Raw genomic sequence first — 19,892 nt, forward strand, 5'->3', positions numbered from 1 at the left:
GTCCCTGCAGGCCTCCCCCAGCATTGGATGACTGAAGAGGAAGATCTCTGCAACCAGCAGATGAACTTTAGAGTGGAACAGGAGGAACCAGAAGCTCCACAGATTAAAGAGGAACAGGAGGAACCAGAACCTCCACAGATTCAAGAGGAACAGGAGGAACCAGAAACTCGGCACATTCAAGAGGAACAGGAGGAACCAGAACCTCCACAGATTAAAGAGGAACAGGAAGAATCAGAACCTCTGCAGATTAAAGAGGAACAGCAGAGCTTTAACGTAATTGATAGTCAGGATGAAGAAGGAAATCAACATGAAGAATCAACATCAACTACTAATGAAGAGACAGACCCACAGAACAGAGATCAGAGGAAGAGGAGGGACAGAAGTCATGTCCAAAGTGTGGACAGCTCTCACATGTCAGCAGGTCAGTGTGACTCTGATCTTCATCTCCACACTATCGGTATGTTCACTTGAACAACGGTTCTATCTTGAGCTTCAAGCTCTCCAAACATGCAGTCCATCAACAGTGTGTCCTGGAAGAGTCTCTTCTGTCCCTTCCAGTTGAAAAGACAGAAGACATTGTTTTCAGTTTAGAAAAACTGCATCTCTGCTGAGATTTGCTTCACTTCCATAAGAACCTCAGCAGCATCAGGATCATTTTGTTGATGGTTTGTCTGTGGAATGACATTTCATACTCATAGCTTCAGTGGAGATCAAGAGTCTGGAACCTTTAACACTAAAAGAACCATTTGATCCAGTTTCTTCCAGACCAAAACCCAACAAGAGCCACAAAGTTCCACTTCACTGTTTAACAAAATACTTTTTATTTCTGTTTTTCTGGCTGTTAAGACAATCATTTATAAAATGTAGCTTTTAAAAATGTATTTTAATTATGACAGTATTATCAGAACTGTCATGAGATTAATTCATTGTGTGATTTATCAATCATTACCTGTTATTAAGTAATTTAATGAATCTATTTTTCATTTAATCTAATAATTGCTGCAAAAATCCTGATTTTGAGGGAATTTTTATTGAAATCTGTAAAATTTTAATGAGCTTTTTGTCTGAGGGTTATGCTATGTATCCCATCATGCATCACACTTGTCCCATAATGCAAGTCAGGTCCATAAATATTGGGACACAGACTCAATGCCAGTATTTTTGGATTAGCCTAATGCTAACAGAGTTCACCATGCTAAACTTTTGGCGTTTGCTGGTTGGGCTAACATGCACTGACATTATCACCCCACGTCTCTCCTGTAAATGCTAACTGAAATTGAATTTTGCAATACTATTCGCAGGGTGGATGTGCAGGGCTCCAGACTTCGACCAAGTGGTCGCATTTTGCGACCAAAAATTGAGAGTGTGCACCTGAATTTTACATCCAGTCGCACATGTGCTACCAGTAAATTTGCCTCCCCCACCCTCTGTATTTTCTATGCATTAAACGTGGAAGGGGCACGTCAATGATCAATGAAATAATCAATGAGACGCAAACACACACTCGCGTTTCATTGTGTGATGCCTGTCTGTGAGGCGGCTTATGCGTGTGAGAAGAATAGGGAAAGCAGCTGTAAGTGGCTAAAATGCATGGAGGGGGAGGGGCCTAGAGATAATCGAGCGCGCGTAAACATCTGTGGGAAGGAAACGGAGACAAATATCATCACAACCTGATATGTGCGTCTGAGCTATGAGCAAGTGAACTAATGATTCGTTCTTCCGACCTGCGGCTAGTGTACCAGTGCCAGAGTCTACAGCCGAGGTCTCAAACTCACAGGCTATTTGCGGCCCCTAAGATGATATTTTAAGGCCCCCGCCTTAATATGAAAGTTTAATGTTAATGCGGCCCGCCAGTTTATATGAATGACACTTTTTCGTTGTCGTGCCCGTAGCTGACAAAGCAAACAATCACAGTGGAGTACATGACATTGACCGGGCTTGAAAGCAAGGGAACATTTAAGGCAGGAAACCTGACATGCCCCTCCCCGGACCACATTAAGGAGTTCCTTACTTTCTTTTTTAGAAAGTGTATATTCGCTCGTAATTTTATATAATAAATAAATATATGCAGTCCTTGCTGAACTTTTCTCTGGGCCTTACAGACCTGGAGGAGGGTTACGGTTATGGTTATGGTGAGGCGCTGCAGCGTATCAACCCAGACCAAACAGGACTCTCCGCCCCCGCAGGAGCCGGGTAGCTGCGGTGAATGAATGTCCCACACCTACATGCGTGACAGCTAACGGGGCTTTAACTTTAAACATGTGCGAGCGACAACAAGATTAGTCTTAGACAAACTTAAAACACGTGGAGAAAATCCTGATATAGTTTTGCTGGGTCTTAAGGTATATTCACCCCCAAGTACTCAACTGATTTGGCATCCCATTTTATCTTCCTTTCCTTTAAACCTTGATTTGATTCAATTGAACAATGAGTATCTGAGTTTTATTTATATTTATTTTGTATCCTGAGCTTTGACCAAATCTATCAAAAATCTTCATCAAATTACCAAATGATTTGACTGGATCTAATAAATATACCATAACGTCATCTGCGGACAGGCCTATGATATGTACCTGTCCACCGATGTCTATTCCTGTTATCCTCGTGTCTTGTCTCACCATCTGGGCAAAATGTTCTATATAGAGGATAAAATATAGGGCTAAGGCAACAGCCCTGTCTAGTCCCCCTTCCCAGCATGAATCTATTTGTGAGGGAGCCGTTAATTTTGATTCTACCTGTTGGTTTGTAGTAGAGAGAACAGCTTTCATAAAGTATTTCTTTGCCTTCCCTTAAGTCTAATTTTTAAATAAATGGCATTGTGGTCTGATACATCAGCTACTCCAATGTAACACCCCATTATTGTGCTCATGTGCTCTTTCTGCATGAAGAAGTAATCGATCCTGGACTAGACTGAATGAGTTTCAGAGTAGTGGCTGTAAGCTTTTTGTAGAGGATGGAGATCTCTCCACACATTAGGCCTGCACAATATACCGCAAATTTATCGTTATCGCAATATCCAGCTCTGCAATATGCATATCGCAAAAGATGGCGAATATCGCACTAAATCGCAAATCCAAAATGTGTTAAAACAATCTTCTAGCAGCTTGAAGCATTTAACGAATCAAATAAATCCCTTTATGCTTTGACCAATCAGATGGACGCCTTCCCATTGTTGACCAATCAGATGGAGGCCTATTATGTTAGATGTTTGTCCCCCATGTCGATGAGGGTCATTTGGAGTACAGTAAACCCTTGTTTTTCGCAGGGGTTACGTTCCAGAAAGAACCCGTGATAGGCAAAATCCGTGAAGTAGAAACCTCTATTTTTTTTAACAATTATTATACAATTAAATACTCTATTATACATTGAAAAGAAAGAACAAACCAATTTACAGGCTCAAGCAATTGTTTCACAAATCAAAGTACTTTAAAAACGTTTATTTTTCAACAAATAACTTCTGTACTATACTGTCAAATAATAATTTGAAACATCGCTGTAAACAGAAGGCTTCAAATCGCGGAGATAAGCCCCGCCCACCGCGACCCGAGAGTAATTAAATTAAACGGGAGAAAATTTAAAATGATCATGAAAAAAATACAAAGTACAAACGGACAAATAGTGGCTCAGGTGTATTTCAATGCTCTTCAGTCTGAGAAGCTGCAGTGTTTTCTCCTTCTCAAGCCCACGGTGCAGCTGTGTGTGTTTGTTCGGGAGAAGAACATAGTGATTGACAGTTGGTGTTGCTCTTTTTCTATGGGTTTTAGAGAAACTTGAAATTGCAAGATGATTTGCATGTACGTAATTTGGAAAGCTGATTTACGTACGTGTACATATTAAACTGCAACATTATTGACGCACAGGTAGAGAAGAAGCGGAGTGACTTTTTTAGCCAATCAGAATGCAGAACACAATGCACGATGCAAATCCGTGAAGTAGCGAAACCGTGAAAAGTAAACCGCGTTATAGCAAGGGATCACTGTATAATTTTTAAACTGTTGCAATGAAATGGGAATGATATTTTTGTTTATTTTTCTGTTTGTTTATTTACCGCAAATTTATCGTTATCGCAATATTGATCACTAATATCGCATATCGCAAGTTTTCCTCATATCGTGCAGCCCTAGTTTTTGCCCAATATCTCACAATACAGAGTCCTGTTCATCCTCTCCTTAATACAGTGCAGTCGTCCTGTCCCCTGTGCAGAAAAACACCCCCAGAGCATGATGCTTCCACTCCCGTGCTTCACTGTAGGTATGGTGTTGTTGGGATGATGCTCCTCCTTCTTCCTCCTCGAAACACGCTGAATGGAGTTACGACCAAAAAGTTCTATTTTGGTCTCATCGGACCACAAGACTTTCTCCAATGACTCCTCTGGATCACCAAGATGGTCATTGGCAAACTTCAGACGGGCCTTGACATGGGCTGACTTCAGCAGGGGAACTTTCTGTGCGATACATGATTTTAAACCATGACGTTTTAATGTATTACTTATAGTGGCCTTGGAAACGGTGGTCCCAGCTCTCTTCAGGTCATTGACCAGCTCAACCCATGTAGTCCTGGGCTCACTTTTCACCTTCCTTACCATCATCGATACCCCACGAGGTGAGATCTTGCAAGGGGCCCCAGTCCGAGGGACACTGACAGTCATCATTAGCCTCTTCCATTTTCTGACAATTGCTCCAACAGTTGTTCTTTTCTCACTAAGCTGCTTGGCAATTGCCCCGAAGCCACGTCCAGCTATGTGAAGATCTACAATTTTGTCTCTTGTGTCTTTTGACAGCTCTTTGGTTTTGCCCATGTTGGTAGTTAGACTTCTGAATTATTGTGGGGTGCACAGGTACCTTTATACAAGCTAACCACCTCAAACAGATGCCACTAATTTAGAATCATGAGCAGAGTGGAGTTGGACTATTTAAAAGCAGAACAGCAGGTCTTTGCTGGTCAGAAATCTATCTGATAATCAAGTTATCAAATACTTATTTGTCACAGTAAAATACAAATAAATTGATGGGAGAACTTGCTAAATCACAGGGTGATCAAATACTTATTGACCTCACTGTAAGTAATTCTGAAAAACAGCAAAGTGAAATAGAAACAAAGATTCTTTGAAAAATATTAAAATTGAAATCCAAGGTCCTGAAAAAAGCCATAGAATTATAATAATATTCAACATTTTTAAAATTAGTATAGATAGATATATAGACTTTAATTATCCCGAAGGAAATTTTAAGTGGCCAACTGCCCATACTTAAATCAGAATCAGAATCCTTTATTGTCATACGCACAGCTTTTACACCGACATACGAAATTACTTCCAGTGCAACCCGAACAAGATCAGACATACAACAAATACACATACAGTTCGAGTTTTACTGAGGCAGCTGCAGCGACTGCGCACCTTTTTCTTAGGATGGGTAAAGATGGTTACAATAGGTGGGTAGGGTGATTGGTGACAAAAAAAGGTTGTATCTCAACACTGTGATACAATGTGTAGATACAAGAAAAAAACACCGTCTGAACACAGAAGCACATATTCTCACGGCCACGCAGTACACAAGGATCACTGGGAAGGTTGGATTGTTATACTCCGGTCGCAGCTGCTCCTCACGGGCACTCGCGTCTCCAGGAGTGCTCACTCGGGGGCGGGGGGGTGAGTTCCGAGGAATGTCGAGGTCGAGGGGGGGGGGGGGGGGGGGGTGAGCAGCAGCGTCAGCGGTTTTCACACTCTGAGAGCGAATGATGTTTTGGTTGGAGCCAAGGAGTCTCAGCTCAGGGGGGGTCCGATTGGATTAGATTTTCCGGCGCCAGCAGGTTGTTTGCTCTGCTGGCTGTGTCCTTGACTGGTCTTGCACTGAGAGGCAGATTTGATCCAAAATGTGGGCAATTTAGACCAGTCTAGACTCAATTCGGGCAGAAACGCACTCCAAGTTGGTATCCATCTTCTGCACAAGTTCAAAGATCGAGAGCATCCTGCTTAAGTGGGCACGACAAGCACAGAGCTTTTGATCCACTTGTGAAAGTTTCTCGTACTGAGTCTCTCCTCCCCGAAGAATCCTTCCACAGAGCTCAGACGAATCGCCTCTCTCCGTCTTCTGCTCCCAGACTGCCTGATAGATCAGAAATCCTCCGATCCCAATGATGAGGACTCCAATTATCATAACTCCAAAGAGGTACACATCCTCAACGTCTTCCACAGACAGCTGGGCCAGGCACACCAGCCTCCACTTGCCCCATGGATCGTTGGTGTATCCAGCCGCGTGGGTGCCGTCTGGGCAGGAAGGGTCCGCTTAAGGGTCCGTTCCTTAGTGTGGAAAAAACTCTGTCGATCGAATTCAAAGACCAGCTGATCAAATCCATCTTTAGAGTGTAAAAAGAGCAGGAGTAGCAACAGGCAGAAAGATGGAGCTCCAGGGAAGACAGACAAAAGCTGGGGGGGGGGGCTGATACAGAAGGAGCGAGAAGAAAATCGTCCATCCTCGACAAGAGCAGGAAGAGAAGAAGACACAATCATTCCTAAAACAAATAAAAACACAATAAATAGCTAAAAATATAAGAGGATAAAAAGGATAAAAGCAAGTATGAACAATTCCTAAAAACATGTCAAGTTTCCCAGAAATTCAGCTTAATCAAAAACAAGACTAAAAGCTCTCAACACAGAGTGTTGTACAGTCTGATGGCTTGTGGGACAAATGACTTTCTAAGTCTTGCGTGGAGCAGCGTTGGGATAAAAGTCTGCTGCTGAAGCTGCTCTTCCTCTCACTGAAGGCCTCATGCAGAGGGTGTGTCACATTGTCCATAATTGCCTGAAGTCTGGACAATGTTTGTTTTTCAGCCACCTCCTCCACTGTGGCCAGCTTCAGTCCCACAACAGAGCTAGCCCTCCTGATGATCTTGTTTAGTCGGGTCAGGTTTCTCTTGCTTGTGCCGCACCAGCACACCACAGCGTACAGCAGAGCACTTTCAATCACTGTTTGATAAAACATACTGAGAAGCTTGGTGGAGACGTTAGAAGAGGGCAGCTTCGCAGGATTTTAAAATATTTTAAAATGCTGTTTTAAAATAATGAACAGGTTTTTTAAAGCAAAATTAAATATATTTAATAATAAAGTGGCTAACTTAAAATCTGTGTGCAGATTTTCACAATTCCATGATCTTTTTATATACACTGACCAAAAATATAATTGCAACACTTTTTTTATTGCTCCCATTTTTTATGGTATGAACTCAAAGATGTGAAACATTTTCCACATACACAAAATAACCAACATCTCCTTCGCATAGAGTTGATCAGGTTGTCTATTGTGGCCTGTGGAATGTTGGTCCACTCTTCTTCAATGGCTGTTCTAAGTTGCTGGATATTGGCAGGAACTGGAACACACCGTCGTATACGCCGATCCAGAGCATCCCAAACATGCTCAATGGGTGACATGTCCGGAGAGTATGCTGGCCATGCAAGAACTGGGATGTTTTCAGCTTCCAAGAATTGTCCACAGATCCTTGCAACATGGAGCAGTGCATTATCATGCTGCAACATGAGGTGATGTTGTTGGATGTACGGCACAACAATTGGCCCCAGGATCTTGTCACGGTATCTCTGTGCATTCAAAATGCCATCAATGAAAGGCACCTGTGTTCTTCGCCCATAACATACGCCTGCCCATACCATAACCCCACCACCACCATGGGCTACTCGATCCACAACATTGACATCAGAAAACCGCTCACCCACACGACGCCACGTAGCTTGGCAATGATGACATGGGGTCTCTTGTCTCCCATCTTCCTGGACGCAGGCACGCGGTGTGATCGGTTGACTTGTATGTCTCGCTCCAGCTTCAGCACCTTTCTGAGCATTTTGGAGACCTCATCTGGGCTGCTGGATTCCAGCCGCTCGTCAACACTGACTATGCGAATGTTTCCCCGCGTCATTCTCCCCTCCATGTCTTTACACTTATCCCGTAGTGTTGTAATTTCACTTTGAAGCTCGGTGACAGTAGACTGACCACGTAGACAGTCTGCCTTTCACATACTCCATGTCCGTTTCCATCGAGGCCAGCTACGCTCGCACAGCTGAGGCATTGCTAGCAATTTCTGCTCGCACAGCCTGTAGTTCAGACCTGAAAGCTTCAAAGTCTTCTGACAGCACACTCTGAAGTTCGTCTCTGGTAATTTGCGATTTATCATCCCTCAGTGACACTAGAATCTCTGCTTTAATGTCCTCACCCTGGACCGAGCTTTCAGGCTCGCCGTTCTTGCTGGCTTAGATGCACCGTTGTCAAACTTGTATTTTCGGGATTTCTCTGCCATTGTGCTTATGTTGGTTTCCTCAGAGATTAAAATTGTTTAAGGCCGGGCTTACACAACACCTACCAGACAATGCCGCTTTTCAAATAGATATGATCAAAAGTCTGCAGGAGCTCCAAACCGCACGTCCCTACTCCATCTTGACTCACCTCTCCCCTAGCCATACTGTTTTGATCCAGATTCCAGCTCAGACGAGGAAAACAAAGACGGTCATGGATCTGACCAGAAATGCTGAAACAATGTACAGCTGGTTTAATAACGATCATTTAGGATAGGGTTGGCTGATGTCCCTTAAATTGGCAGTTGACTATGTTTGCAGTCAACCATCGGGATGGACGATGATATCAGGGGGGTTGGGTAGTTTTTTGTTATTTATTTATTTGTTATTTTACTTTATTACTTTATTTTATTTCCCAAATAATGACTCATCCATGATGATCCAGTCTAAACTGAGGGAAGTGATTTTTAAAAATAAATAAAATACACAAAATAGAAAAGAAGTGGTGCGCTCCTGCACTTGATTAGTCAGGTGGACCGGTGGAGCGAGCGACTGTGTCTCTAGCAGAGCAGACGGACTTACAGTTTTGGGTTTAAGGGGAATTGGGGATGCTTTGTTACGTGTGGGAGACTTAGGACGAGCTACTGAATTTAAGAGAACATGGTGTCCCGGTAAAAGTGTGTGTCGGCAGAGCTCGGAGCGCCAGCTCACTCAGCGGCTGTGGGGCGGTGTAAGCTTCAAAGCAGAAAGGCCGCTCAGTGCTTAGAAACCGTTCAATCACATGGATTTGTGTTTCCAGTCGTGTCCCGACAAAATAAAGGCTAAATATTCCCACATATTTACGAGCAGCCAGGATGCAGATTGCAGCCTTTCCTGCATGGATTTATGTTCATGCTAATGTTGTTAGCCCGTGTTAGCATACTGCTAACCCTGGCTTCTTTCTGGCACCGTTCTTCAGCACAACCCTAATTTATGATTTATTGAGGGCCACAAAAAATCTTCCTGTGGGCCGCCATTCGCCCCCGGGCCACAACCACCACCACTGAGTGTCTGACTCCCCCCATAAGAGATGGGGTAGGGCAGTGTTTTTCAACTTTTTTGAGCCACGGGACACTTGACAAAAATCCCGCGGCACACCAGCATCCATCTGTTTTTTCTAAAAGTTGTAATAAAAGTTAAAAGGTTTAAAAACTGTTTGATGTGTGTTCGTTGTGGTTTCAATGCATTTAAGAAAAAGACTAATTGTGCGCTGAAACGCTGTCACTTTCACCCAATGCATCTTGGGAGATGTAGTGTAAACAGCTGGCGAACGCAGATAGACTCGCTTCTCTGAGCTTCATAGTTTGTTCACTTGTTCCATGGTCTGACACCGGATCCCGCGGAAAGCTGCACCGCTAAAGATGAGCGTTAGCTGGTATTTTTGTTGAAACTTAGTGACTTTATGAGCAGAATCAGGACAAAGAAGTGAAGACTTTAACCACTTCTGATTGGTCAGACTAATGACATGTGATTAAACCTCCAAAAATGATTGCTGGAGACAATTAAAGGGGCAGTACTTTTGCGAAAACGTCTGAAGCTATTGCTAAATCGCGGTACCGTCATTCTTATCTAAATGTCTTTAATAGAATAAAAAAACACAAAAAAAAAGTATTTTACGATCTTTAATATTCCTAACTACTCTGTTTCATCAGAGCCTGTTTGGATGAACAAAGCTGATATCCTGGAGATGGTAAAATGTTTTTAGATCCGTGAATGAGGGCAATTTCACACAGCACACTTGACCATCTTCCACTTGAAAAACACTGGCGTAGGAAACACAAGATCAATGACCACCACCTTATTACTGTAAAAGATGAGTTTGTCAGTGTGGGGAGTGTGTGTTTATTAAAATGTATAGTAACCTTTTTTGAAAACTTATGAGTTTCTTTAATTAGGTGTTTAACCTACCGAAGACTGAAAGACTGACATCACTCCTAACTGTCTTATCTGTAAAAGAGAACCAAGACAGACTATTTCTTGACAATACACATGCACAGTATACCTTTAAAAGTATAAAAGTTTTCCTTTTTTGTCTTTTTGTCCCTACAGTTGTCCCTCAGTATGATGAGAGTGAAGTGGATCTGTGCAACCAACAGAACAATTTAACAATGGAACACAGGGAACCAGAAACTTCACAGGTTAAAGAGGAACATGGAGAACCAGAAACTTCGCAGATTAAAGAGGAACAAGTGGAACAACAACTTCCACAAAGTAAAGAGGAGCCAGATGAACTCTGCATTAGTCAGGATAAAGAGCAGCTTGATCTGAAGCAGGAGACTGATACCTTGATGGAGATTCGTACTTTTGAGGAAGATGAGAACAGTGAAGCAGATCTAAACAATCAGCAGAGCTTTAATGTAACTGATTGTCAGAATGAAGAAGGAAACCAACATGAAGAATCAACATCAACTAAAGATGAAGAGACAGACCCACAGAACAGAGATCAGAGGATGATTTTTAGTTATTTATCTCATCTCAAAACAAACATTAGACACAAAGGAAAAAAGCCCTTTTCTTGTATAGAATGTGACAAAAGCTTTAGTCAAACATGTCATCTTAAATCACACATGAGAACTCATACAGGAGAGAAGCCTTTTTCTTGTATAGAATGCGATAAATGTTTTAGTGATTCATCTAGTCTCCAAAAACACATGAGAACTCATACAGGAGAGAAGCCTTTTTCTTGTAAAGAATGTGATAAAAGTTTTAGTTTCCTACATAATCTCAAAACACACATGAGAACTCACACAGGAGAAAAGCCTTTTTCTTGTGTAGAATGCGATAAACGTTTTAGTGATTCAACTAGACTCCAAAAACACATGAGAACTCACACAGGAGAGAAGCCTTTTTCTTGTAAAGAATGTGATAAAAGTTTTAGTTTCCTACATAATCTCAAAACACACATGAGAACTCATACGGGAGAGAAGCCTTTTTCTTGTAAAGAGTGTGATAAACGTTTTAGTCAATTATCTAATCTCAAAAAACACATGAGAACTCATACAGGAGAGAAACCTTTGTCTTGTATAGAATGCGATTAACGTTTTAGTGATTCATCTAGTCTCCAAAAACACATGAGAACTCATACAGGAGAGAAGCCTTTTTCTTGTATAGAATGTGATAAATGTTTTAGTCATGTGTTTACTCTCAAAACACACATGAGAACTCACACAGGAGAAAAGCCTTTTTCTTGTGTAGAATGCGATAAACGTTTTAGGGATTCATCTAGTCTCCAAAAACACATGAGAACTCACACAGGAGAGAAGCCTTTTTCTTGTAAAGAATGTGATAAAAGTTTTAGTTTCCTACATAATCTCAAAACACACATGAGAACTCATACGGGAGAGAAGCCTTTTTCTTGTAAAGAGTGTGATAAACGTTTTAGTCAATTATCTAATCTCAAAAACCACATGAGAACTCATACAGGAGAGAAACCTTTGTCTTGTAAAGTATGCAAAAAGAAATTTAACCAAACATCCAGTCTCAAGACACACATGAAAACACATTAAAGGGGACTGCCCTTTTCATGTAAAGAATGTGATAAACAATTTTAGTTCTGTATCTAGTCTTTTTGTTTAAACAATATAAAACAAGTTTTTGCAATGTATTTAGTCTCAAATCACCCCTTTTTTGTGTAAAGTATTTGCCAAAAGTTTTAGTGATGTATTCGACCTTAAAACAGAGAACTCATGCAGAAGAGAAACTGACCTGAGATCAGCTATCAAAGCATCCTGATCTTTCATTTAAATGTATATAGGCTGATGGCCTCCATACCACATTGATGCAGTTATTTAGTAATAAGGAGGCAGAAGTGATTATTGGATGCATTGAAGTGAACAGTTTACTGAATCTGAGTGCTGAAACCATTTTTTTTATTCTTCTGACTTAAAATTGTAATTTTTTAGACATTATTTGTAGGTGTTTGTCATTTATAAGCCACTATGCTCACATATCTCAAATCAGGGATTGTGTAATGATTCTAAACATCATGAGTTTCACTTTTTAAGTTATTTAACTTCATGAAATTAATTCTTTTAGATATACCGCTAAATAGAAATGTGCTGTTTTGAATTGAGGGTAAGATTTGATTTTTTAAAAATTTTGATAATGTTCAATTTCTGTTGGTTGATATTTCTTAGTAGAATTTTGTACTTTATGTTATTTTTAAAAGTTTTTGAGTTAACTGTTGTGGTTGTTGTTTATGTCCGGGACACTGACAGACGAAGTGTGTATTATTGTACACCGTGGAAGCCCGATCTGTTTCTTCTGCAACGTGCGTTAATTTCTCATATTGCACACTTTGAAGGCCATTAACCTGCTCACACCATGGTCACTTACAAAAGAAAGAAATATTCAATCCGTTTTTAGTACTTTCTTCTTGTTATTTTTTGGATTTAAATTGCGTTTTTCTCAAAAAGCGAACTATTTGTTACGTGATGTGGCACACTGTCACTGTAACGCAACGCACCGGTGGGGCCAGCACTGACTTTGACTACAGCTGCAAAGGAAAGGGATAACTATGACGACCATCAGGATGTGTTAAATAAAATCAGTTCAGAGATAAAGTTCACCTCTTAGTGCTTGTTTTTGTTCATACGATTAAGCTAAAGGTTGTGGTAAAGAAGCCAGCGCAGTGATGTAGAACATTGAAGCTATGTGACCAGAACTTCTTTTTAGGCGTGTGTTTATCCCTGTGGATTATCACTTTTTAATCTATACCCAGCAGCCAATCAGAATCAAGTATTTACCCGGACCATGGTATAAGCGATAACAATGTTGTCTAAGTCTTTGTGTTACCATGACGAAACTAGAATTATTTTACACATCTCTAAATCTAACACTATATGGTTCATAAATATTTCAGTATTGTTTAAAATATAAAATTATAAAGAACCAGACTGGTGTTTGTGTCTGGTGTTCTTGTGATTCCTGCTTTCTAGTAGACATTAGAACTGTTCGTCTGTTCTTTTTGGTTCTCAGTGTTCTGTTCCAATCTTTACTGTGAAGAATAAAGTGGACGTGAACATCAGTCAGAAGTGTGGAGTCTTTCCCACAGTGTGGGTTTCTACTGTTTGGTGATTTTCTGCTGGTTCCAAAGCTGGACTCCTCAGGTCCAGTTCTGACTGCTGAACCCATGACTGAGGTGAGATCACAGAGCTTCATCAAATCAGTTGATTGGTTCATCAGTCACGTTGACCATTTTGTCTTTCTTAAATTTGCCTGTTTCAGCTCTGAAACATCTCCAACTATTTACCAAACACTACTTTCTCTAGCAGAGAAGGTTTTATTCTATATCTTCATGAAGGAACGTCCAGCTGTTCCAAACTGAAACCATCGGAAGTAGCAGTGTGAAGATGCTCTCCACTCACTGAAACCACACTTTTCTGTATTCTGCATAGAGATTTGTTTGTTTTCCATAGTGTTGTTGTTCTTCCACTTGTTGTTTTTGTCCAATTCTGACCTAAAGAGGAAGTCTGTACAGGTGCAGACAGAGACAACCCAAAGGAGGACCCACTGACTGTATAAGTGATCTGGACTGAGCCAGTTTGATGTTACCCATAAAAAATTTCTTACTTCCAGCTCCAATAAAAAGAAGTCAATTCAGCTGCCATTTTCCTGATGGATATGGATGGAGCCTGAGTCTGTCTGAGTCAACATTTCAATGTTCAAGACTTTATTGATCTCCATGTTGTTGAATAGTCTGACTGCTGTTGGGACAAAGGACCTCCGGTAATGGGCCTTTTTGCACTGGGGGGGCAGCAGTCTCTGGCTGGAATCCTTTTAACCCTTGTGCTATCTTAGATGACCCCACCCTTGCATTGACGTGTTATTCCTACCATGATAAAGGTGGAAAGATTTCATGTAATCCTCGGACACCAGTGAGGTTCACAAATCATTGAAGAAAAAAGGTTCAGAGCACTGTCTAGTGGGTCTAGATGACCCAACTCCCAATGTTAAAGTGCCTGGGATAGCACAAGGGTTACGTGAAGAAAAACTGACTTTTGACCCCTCCCTGATGTGTTCCACATCCAGCTGCAGACACACCACTACAGCTCACATTCCACTTCTGATCCAGCAGTTAGAACCAGAGCCTGCATTTGCAGCAGGTTCCAACCCACTGACCACTGATCCACACAGGGGGACGTCCTAAGGGGCGGAGTCAGCCACTGGAGAGAGCAAAAAGGAGAAATGGGGGTCACTCTGGGCCTCTCTGTGTCTGGACCTTCAGAGGGACAGTGGTTTGGTCCAGAACACGGATGCTAAACTAGCTCTCTGGAAACTTGAACTTGTTGAATGGGAAACTTCCTGAAATCTTCTTCATCTGTTGACTTGTTGAAAATGAAATAAATGGTAAAGTAAATGAAATAAAATTTCTGGGAGTAATCTTGAATCATGCATTATCATGGAAACCACACATAACTTATATTCTCTCTAAATTGTCCAAATCATTAGCCATCCTACATAAAGTCAAATATTTTTTAAACACAGCTACATTGTATATTCTATATTGTTCCTTCATGATTCCTTATTTGACCTATTGTTTAGAAATCTGGGGGCATAGTTACAAGTCAAATACAAAACCTATTTTTATTCTGCAAAAAAAAGCAATTAGAATTGTAAACCACTCTTCATACAATCAATCCACAAAACAAATATTTCCTAAATTAAGGGCAATAAAATTTTATGATTTAGTTTATCTTAGTACTGGAATTTTTATGTTTAAAGTTAAAAAACAATGTGTACCTGCCAAAATACTGAGTTTGTTCGAAATAAAAGTTGATAATTATGATTTTCGAGGTAAAGATATGTTTAAAAAGAAAGTGGTCAGAACTAACGCATTAAGGAATAGTATTTTTGTTCAGGGGGTCAACATGTGGAATTTATTATCAGACGAACTGAAAAATGCAAAATCCATACTGCACTTTAAGAAAATGTATAAAGTTAAAATGTTTCAAAAATACCTTCTGGACTGAGAGACTTTGGTGGTTGTGAGGTCATTTTGAGAAGTGTTTGTTTTGTTTTTTGTTTTTGGTTTTTTCATCTTTTTTCTTTTCTGATTTAAGGTTCTAACAGTTTGTAGGTAGATGTAATGTTTGTATTCAGGGTTGGGGAAATAAGCCTTGGCTTCACCCAACACCTTTTTCGGTTAATTTTGTTCAATGTTTATGTTATGTTTATTTATTTATTATTATTATTATTATTTTCAATGCTTATGTTGACATTGATCAGTGTCAATGTTTATGTTGATGTTTTTAAGTTTGTTTGTTTAACTTAACCGAAATAAAGTTTCTCACAACTTGTTCTTTCTTCATCTGAATGACACACAGCACTTGAACTGGTTGAGGTCAATCCTGCATTTGACAGGAAGCCAGTGGAGCTGAAAAGTGGTGGAATGTGTGTGGGGGTGGGGCTATGTGAGCAGGTGAGATCTGGACCACTTGATGCTTCAGAAGAAAGCAGTGTTGCAATCGTCAATGCTGCTGCTGAGCTGGATAAAGATGGAAAGGGACAGTAATTGATGGAGGTGAGCAGCCTTTAAACTATCCTGACTTTAACCCTGAACTCTGTCTGAAATCCGCCATCCTTTTTCCTATTTACTGCTGCTGTTAAGATGAATAGAAACAAACAAGACTTTGTTTCAGTACAAATCAAGATTTTTAGAATTTATAGGATTTTTCTGTCTGTCTTTCTCATTTTAGTGGCAGAAATATCCCTTCATTGTTCTAGAGTCTGTCTTAAATTAAATAACGTCTGACTGTTTCTGCTAAAACACGTTTGTTGATAACATGAAGAACTTTGGACTTTGTCTCTTTCATGATCTTTGACTGACAGCTAAACCAATAAATGTTTCTGAGTTGCAGTAAAGTCTTCAGTGAAATCCCAGACTGTCCTGGACTCTGATCCTGAAATCCTCCTGATGACAAAACCTTTGAAAGTTCAGAGTCTGGAAGGGAAACAAGCTGTGAGGAAACCTTCAGTGCAGAAAGAACTGCAGCTTCTTCAACTGGAACTCTGCAGCCAAATGAGCAGAAGGATCTGGATGATTGTAGCTTCTGCTGTTCCATCTGTCTGGATCTGCTGAAGGATCCGCTGACTGTTCCCTGTGGACACAGCTACTGCAGGAAGTGTCTTCAAGGACTGTGGGATGCAGAGGAGAACGTCCACAGTCAGCAACAAATCCAGCAGAGAATCCAGGACAGAGAGAAGGAGGTGAAGCTGCTCCAACAGGAGGTGGAGCCGTCAATCACTCTGCTGATCAAACAGGGAGAAGATCTTCACTCAGATGATCCGTCTCCTCCAGAAAAGAAGCCGTGATGTGGAGCAGCAGATCAGATCCCAGCAGAAACTGAAGGGAGGCGGGTCAAAGGTCATCTGGAGGAGCTGGAGCAGGACATGGCTGAAGAGGAGGGACGCTGAGATGAAGAGGAGAGACGCTGATGAATAGGAGGGACGCTGAGATGAAGCAGCTCTCACTCAGCCACTCTCTGCCCAACCCCCCCTCCCTGCCCCCCCTCAGTGAGTCCCCCCCCCCCCTCAGCCAGCATCCATGTCCGTCCTCTGACAGACTCTGAGGATGAGACAGCAGCTGTCAGAGCTCAGAGACAAACTGCAGGACATTCTGAGATAGGAATGGACAAACATCTCACTGACAGTCTCTCATGTGGACGTTTTCCTGTCAGAACCAGAACCAGAACCAAAGATCAGAGCTGACTTCCTCAGATATTCAGGTCACTGGATCCAAAGCCAGCAAACATCTATCTGTTCCTGTCAGAGGAGAACAGAAAGGTGACATTGATGGAAAAAGCTCAGTCTGATTCTGATCATCCAGACAGATTCACTGAATCTGTTCTGAGTAGAGAGAGTCTGACAGGACGTTGGTACTGGGAGGTGGAGAGGAGAGGATTTGATGTTTTTTCAAGAACATCAGCAGAAGTGGAAATGCCAGTAGATTTGGTTTGAATGCTAAATCTTGGTCATTCCATTGTTTTCCAGACAGTTTCTCATTTCTCCACAACAGCATGTTCACCTCCATCTCAGCTCCTGGTTCCTCCAGAGGAGGAGTGGACCTGGATCACAGAGCAGCTGTTCTGTCCTTCTACAGCGTCTCTGAAAGCAGGACTCTCCTCCACAGAGTCCAGAGACGCTCCATGCTGGACTGTGGGGGGGTGATGTTGGAGACACAGCAGAGTTCTGGAAAGTCAAAGAGTTCCTGAAAAAAGAGAAATGTTTGTTTTCAGGGATTTCTCTGCTTTGGATCATTTTGAACTAAACGTTTGAACTGTTCAGATTCTGTGTCAGAAATAGAGAGAAATGAAAAATCTCTAGAATTAAAATAAAAATAAGTCCTCCTCTTCAAAGAAGTTCTCCTGACCATCTTCAAAGCCACTTTCTGCTTTTTCAAACGCTACTGTTCAACAAAAACTTGGTTTCTGCCACAAAACCAACCTTAGACACTGAAACAGAATGAATCCAATGCAGAAATGTGTCGACACCTTTAATTCAAAGCTTCAATCAGTTTGAATCTCATGAAGAACATTTCAAAAATCCACATTTGGATCAGGCGTCTTCATCAGAGCACAACTCATGTTTCCAGGACTGTGACTCACCAATAGATCCTCATTTCCTTTACACAATCTGTTTCCATCATTTGGATTTTTCATAAAAACTTGAGTAAGAAAAGAATTGTTGCCCCAAAATGTCCAGTTTGAATAGTCTACAGTTTGTTGTGTTTGGTTGCTAGGTAACAGGGTCTTTAATGTCTATGATGTCATGGTGGCTTTCAGAGTTGAACTCCTGAATATGACGGTAAACATTTGGATTGAACAAAAATGGGATTGAAGCTCATGCTAAATCCTGATCTCAATGCTGAAAAAACCTCCTCCTAGATTCTGGTTGTTTGGAGAAGTCCTCCTCTTCCCAGAATTCCTGAAAAAAGCCCTCATTTCTCCTGACCATCTTCAAAGCCACTTTCTGCTTTAGTTTAGTCCAAACTTGCTTTATGCTGACAACATTTACAGCTTGAATCCATCTGAAGAATCCAAGGAAACAAACCAATCTAAGTCTGCATTCATGCCACTTCAGAACCAACAAAGCATGTTTCCAGGACGCTGACTTACCAATAGAACTTGGGATTTCCTTTGCAGAATCCTTCTCCGTGTGTTTTCCTTTGTTTTTCTCCCCAAAACCTAAAGCAGAGATTTTTGCTGAGCTGCAGAACAAACGTCTGACTGCTTTAACCGCCGTTGATGGTTTGTTGTGTTTCCCTCTATAGCTGCTATGGTCTTGGTATGGTTGCTAGGTAACGCTGTCTTTGATGATGATGACGTCAGAGTGGCCTCTAGAATGGACTTTTTTCTTGTGGAACCAGGAGCTGTAACCTTTAGGGCACTAGGACCCAGAAAGAGGTCCAGGCAGTGACGGTGATGTGATGCTATTTTCATTAAACAAATCACAGAAAAGTTCAAAAAGTAAATAGTCTAAAGTATTTCTGTGTAAAATAGTGTTTATATGTTATCAAAACTTAAATATCATCTCTTGTGGAGGTATTTCAGTTCATTAAAAACTGACAGAAATGAGTAACGTTCACTGCAAACTGTGCAGAAGGCATGTTCTTTCTAAAACTGGAAATAGCACCAACCTTTTTTATCACCTGAAGCTGAGTCTCCATTTCATAATTCAATAAAAATAACATTTCATTTCCTCATTATAAAGCAACTTTATTGGAGTTTCATTTGTCATTGGTCTTTTTGAGCCAAAATTCTGAAGAAATAAAATTAAAAGGCTTTTCCATCAGAATCAGAACGTTAGCACGTGACCTAAGTTTGTTCACTTTGTGCTAAATGTTGATTTCTTTAACTGTTGTGTTAATAATATCAACAGTTCTCTGTCGCCCTCTGGTGGTTCATCAGAGAAGCCAAACTAACAAAGAAAGTGAATCAATAAACATGAGATAATTCTTGATGCAGGTTTGAAAACACAGATGGAAAACTATGGTGTCAAATTCATGCCTAAACTATTTGGCATCAAAACTGTAAAACCAGGAATCAAAACCCGAATTCTGCAAACCAAAACCCAAAATCTGCGAACCAAAACCCATAATTTGCAACCAAAACTCAAATCTGCAAATCAGAATTCATAAATTGAGAACCAAAACCCATAATTTGCAACCAAAAGCTATAACCTAAAGCGCAGTCATATTTCTCAGGTGCTGATTTGTTTTCTCGCTGTTCTGAAATCGTCTTTTTGAGTTGCGCTTTTATTTTGAAATCGTCTTTTGAGTTGAGCTTTTTTTTTGCGGTTGCGATTAGGCTACGTTCACACTGCAGGCTGAAACGACCCAATTCCGAATTTTTTGCCCCTAAGTGGCCCAATTCCGATCTTTTCATGACAGTCTGAATGACACAGATCCGATCTTTTCAATTGCGACCCAGGCCCCGTGGGTTAGCCGTCCTGATTCCGAATTGTAGCCGTTCTTTTCAATTGCGACCGCCGTCTGACCGGCCAGGCGACTTGATTCCGAACCGTACGTCATCGACACGCAACAAACGTCATC

The 19,892-nt window shown here is 41.0% G+C and overlaps 1 long non-coding RNA gene across 1 annotated transcript; it reads left to right on the forward strand.

Annotated features, from left to right (window-relative positions):
- The first annotated feature begins 279 nt into the window (after positions 1-279).
- Positions 280-13,367, forward strand: LOC144988162 (uncharacterized). Its single transcript, XR_013651991.1, has 2 exons — positions 280-421; positions 10,391-13,367. It is a non-coding gene; the product is annotated as an uncharacterized LOC144988162 (long non-coding RNA).
- The last annotated feature ends 6,525 nt before the right edge of the window (positions 13,368-19,892 follow it).

Source organism: Oryzias latipes, chromosome 2, assembly GCF_053564925.1.
Source record: "Oryzias latipes strain Hd-rR chromosome 2, Olatipes_Hd-rR_3.1".
NCBI lineage: Eukaryota > Metazoa > Chordata > Actinopteri > Beloniformes > Adrianichthyidae > Oryzias > Oryzias latipes.